The following is a 4,948-nucleotide window of genomic DNA, read 5'->3' as shown; positions in this document are numbered from 1 at the left end:
CGTTTGTGTTTGAAGAACGAGAAAAGGAACATCAACGAAATGTGTTCCAAGTTCTCAACAGAAGACAGTATACAGACTCTTATACAAAATTATTCTATGATGTGTTAGTCACAACAACATCACATCTCAAATAATTGCAAAAGAACACAAGATGACTTTGATCCATCTAATGCATCTGACTTTGATCCTTAAGCTTCTTCATCTGAACCCTATTCAAAACATTTACGACGTCTTTAGATTTCTTAGATTTTAATTACTGGTTGTAATTTTCTTTTAATTAATGAAATTATTGTATTTTTAAATATTCATTCTCTTTATCTTTCAATTGATATTTCTCTAATTAGTATCAATAGTTCTTCAATGTGTGCTCACTACAACATTTTTGCTCTGTAACAACATTTGAAAAATGTTGGCAAAACACAGAAAAATGTTGCCAAAGAGAATAGGCAACATTTTCCGGGCGTCTCATATGCGAGCGTTGCCTGTTATCTTTGACAACATTTTTCTCGCACTTTTGGGCACACTATTTATAAATGTTGTCTAAACTATGGGAATAGGAAACAATTGATAAATGTTGCTTTATAACAATACATTGAGAACATTGATAAAATGTTGATAGAGCTTATAGGCAACAATTTTCAACTGTATTCATATATACAAAATAAATTTTTATTTTTCTATTATATTAATTCAAATAATAAATTATACATTTTGTCATTATTTTATAATAATAAATTTAATTACATACACAAATTGAACTAAGGAAAACATAATGCAAATTTAACACAAATTATTAACAAAGTTGTATTCAAATAAATGGTAATAAACAAATTGTCTAAGATTAGTAACATATATAGTAAACAAATAAATGGTAGTATTCAAATAAAGTTTAATACTTAAAGTACTAAGTCTAGCAAAATATATAGTTTGTTGAAGTTTTGATGCTTCAATCAAGTACATGCCTAGTAAAAAAACATCATCCAAAAAAGCATAATCTAAAATCATCATCTAAATCATTCAAGTGTGTGTTCTTCATATTTAGCATCTACGTTGTCCTCTTCAAATTTGTCATCTATGTCATCCTCTTCAAATTCATCGCCTTCATCGTCAACTTGAAATAATTTATCATCATTTTCATTGTTACCTTGGTGATAAAAAAATAAAATAATTGTTATGAAAGACTATAATACAATATCATCCTTGTATGTATAAAAATAAAAGAGCTAAGAATCCAATTCATATTCAACAAGCCAAATAAGCTAGGTCCTAAACTTACCAAAAGAGGAATGATAGCAAATGCAATGCTTTAAACAACAAATCCAGTAAGTGTCCACCGCAAACTACTTCACTTTTCTAGCAAAACAACATTACAAAATTTAAAACAAAATAGTCCTTAAATAAAAAATCCAAAATCCAATACAAGTATCAATAGTAGGTTCCAAGTGTAGTTACCTCTCAATAATCTTGCTCCAATCTTGCGAAAATGTTGACTGTTTTATAATCCTTGTCATCTAAAAAGCATAAATCAAATATTGAAGGAAAGACACATAAGGTACTAGAGAATTTAATGAAGTTTAAAACCAAATACAAAAAAGAAGAATTAGTCTTCTTTTTTGTAAATAGCAAAAGAGATATATAAGGTTCTTTCTAATATCTTCAATACAAGCAGTACTCTAACAATAGAACATTACAATAATTTTTTTTTTCTTCTAATAAGGCCATTTAGAGTCTTAGACCGACAACTAGATCACCCACCCACAATACACCAAACTGAAACTCAACTATACAATACATATATCAGAACTGAATTAATACCCTGTGATAGCTAGACTTGGTTTGCTCTTATTGTTATTCCACTCTGTTACATAGATACAATATAAACACCTACTTATTTAATCACAAATTCACTCTCAATAATTTCACTAACAAATTCATAAATTAACTCAAATCAGGTTTAAGATTTAGTTGCATATATTTTTCCCTACTTATTTATTTAAACGCAAAAACACATACAAATAGCACACATGTTGAAAAATCTAGTTACCGTCGACATAACTAAATAACTAACAAATGCTTCATCAACCTTTGTAAAAGAAATGTATAGAGATGAAACTTATTTACCTTAAAATCACATTTAGGCAACAACATCTTCAATTGAATCTCATAGGTTGACAAAGAGCTTCAATAATACCTGCAAAGTTATTCATAAAAGAATATAGAAAATGTAAGGTGGAGATTTTACCTGAAACAAAAGTAGTGGGTTAGGGTTTTTAGTTACCTTTCGAACCTGTAATCTTGCCCTCAAATGAAGTCTTTGTGTGAAAGGAATAGAACAAATCAGAGAGAAAGAGAGAAGAGGAACGATTCAGAGAGAAAGAGCGAATATAATAGGAACGATTAGGTGTGTTTTTCTGATTTGGGAGAAACCATAAACGATTCATTCAAGAGTTGCAAGGGTGGAGTGATTCAGAGACAAAGAGAAAAGAGAAATGATTAAAGCTTTACTCAGCATAATGAAGATGATTGTTACGGAATAGAAGGCCTTTAAATTATTGAAAAACAAAATGTGACATTAAAGGTAGCAGAATTATTAAGGAGACATGATGAAATTAAATTATTGAGAAACAAAAATGACATTAAAGGTATCTGAATTATTAAGAAGACAAGATATGACAACACCTTGTTATCATTAAAGACTCCCCGACAAAACATGATTTTTAACTAGAACTAAAGTAATAATAATAATAATAATAATAATAATAATAATAATAATAATAATAATAATAATAATAATAATAATAATAATAATAATAATAGTAATAATAATAATAATAATAATAAAAATAATAATAGTAATAATTTTTTTTATTATTTCTCGTATTTTTGTAAACGAAAATGATAATAATTAATAAGAATAGTTCTGTTTTATTTACGGGTTAATAAATTTTTCTTTTAAATTTTAATAGAAAAATAATATTGAAAATTGTAATTTAAAAGAATTTTTTTCTGCAAAAATTCTCATCAATGTTAAATTTTTAAGCAATATTTTAAAAATGTAGTCTTTTATTCGAAAGAACGTAACAATTGAAAAATGTTCCTAGAAATACATAAGGGGACACTTATTATATATTGCCAAAGAGCTACCATGGAGACGTTTCACAATTGTTCCCATAAATATTTTAGGGAACATTTATACATTGTTGCAAGAATAATGATGGCAACAGACATAAAATGTTGTCTTATCCACTTTTAAGCAACACTTTATACACGTTGCTTAAAAAAGTGTTGCTAGAGACCACAATTGTTGTAGTGGCTTGTGCAAATTTGTAGTTATCTGTATTGTTATTCAATGTGTTCTTTACTTTGTGTGGCTATGCTTGTTTTTCTGATTATATGTATGTATATTTTTCAATAGGTATTATTATTCTTATATGTTTGTATTTGTGATTATTTAATTTTCATTTAATATGTGTGAATGTGTTTTAGTTTATTTGTTTCTTAGTGTGTTTGTATTTATTTCTTAGTTAATTGTGTGCTGATTTTATCCTTTGTTTATGTGTCTATGCCTGCTTTTTGGTATTTAATTAAATGATTATTATTCTCGTGTGTGTTATGTGCTTGAGATTGTTTTTAGCGCTTTCAATCTGCTTGAAATAATTTTATTTAATTATGATTACACCCTTTATGATAATGACCAAGGGGAGATATATTTAAGAGGGGAAACATCATGTGCATTTGGTTGTGTGAATCTGCATATGGTTACATGCATCTGCGTCTGGTTATGTTCATTTACATCTAATTCCCATTATTGCATCTGATTGTGTTCATATATGCTTGTCATATTTACATCTAATGTATCATTGTTAGGATAACCTCTGTTTTTGAAAAGCTTAACATCCTCAAAAAATAAAATATGTATTGTTTTGTTGGGATTAACATCCTAAGAGGAATAAGAATCCATATGCTTAATATCTTGAAATTGTCAATCAACAAATTTCGTATGTATCGAAAAGGAACCAACCGTCCCAAGGATAAATGGATTCATTGAAAAGTATTGTCAAAATTATGATATAATATGTGTCACATCTTTGCATTAGTTTATTTTTGTTTTTATATTATCAAACCTTATGTTTATCCAAAATATCAAATCAATTAATAAGTTTCACACTCTTATAAATCATGTGTATCATATTTCAAGTGAGTTGCAGAATATTGTCTAAATTATTTTTCTTAAGAAATTCAAAAGTTTATTAAATCTAACAATTTTTTTGTACTACATTCAGGGGAAGTACTTTTAAATAATTTTTTGAAGGAAACTTGTTCATCATCATAAAAAATTAGGAGATAGTAAATGTAAAAGTGATTTAATTACAATCATCTTATTAAAGTTATGATGATAACAAACACAACATAACAATTATCGCCTAATTGTGTTTGTTGTGGTCTCGACTAATTAGTTAGAAAATAAAATTTACATTAGTAACTATTTATTTTAAGATATTATAAATTATGAGTAAGTTACGAATAATAATCTTAGTGCTATTAAGACAAATAATATTATTATCTAATAAACTATATGTTTACTAATAACTAAGTCATAATATATAGGAAAGTCCTTAAGAATGCTATACAATAATTCTTTATTTGATCGCAACACTGAAGTAGCAATTTCAATTTACAAGGAAGGTGGTTTGAATTGTAAATTCATCTATTTAAAATTTAACGTTAAAAACTTAAGAAAATAACTCAAGATTGATCTTGGTTGTGAAAACAGAGAGCGCTCTTGGTTCTGGAAACAGAAAACGGAGAACAATCTTGGTTAGTTAAAATAAAAAATTAAGCTTATCTATTTAACTTGATAATCAAAAGGACTGAAAGTAAATAGAGGTAAGAGAAGAGATTTCACACAATGATATATCCTGGTTCACCCAACTCGGGCTACGTCCAG

The 4,948-nt window shown here is 27.3% G+C and overlaps 1 long non-coding RNA gene across 1 annotated transcript; it reads right to left on the bottom strand.

The window, feature by feature from the left end:
- Positions 1 to 831: 831 nt before the first annotated feature.
- Positions 832 to 2,493, bottom strand: LOC101500412 (uncharacterized). Its single transcript, XR_190341.4, has 5 exons — positions 2,279 to 2,493; positions 2,122 to 2,191; positions 1,453 to 1,511; positions 1,277 to 1,353; positions 832 to 1,144 (listed from the first exon to the last, which is right to left on the bottom strand). It is a non-coding gene; the product is annotated as an uncharacterized lncRNA (long non-coding RNA).
- Between the last annotated feature and the right edge of the window lie 2,455 nt (positions 2,494 to 4,948).

This window comes from Cicer arietinum, chromosome 3 (genome assembly GCF_000331145.2).
Source record: "Cicer arietinum cultivar CDC Frontier isolate Library 1 chromosome 3, Cicar.CDCFrontier_v2.0, whole genome shotgun sequence".
Taxonomy (NCBI): domain Eukaryota; kingdom Viridiplantae; phylum Streptophyta; class Magnoliopsida; order Fabales; family Fabaceae; genus Cicer; species Cicer arietinum.
Note: the sequence above shows the minus strand (reverse complement) of the source record. Positions and strands in the feature narration are given on the sequence as shown.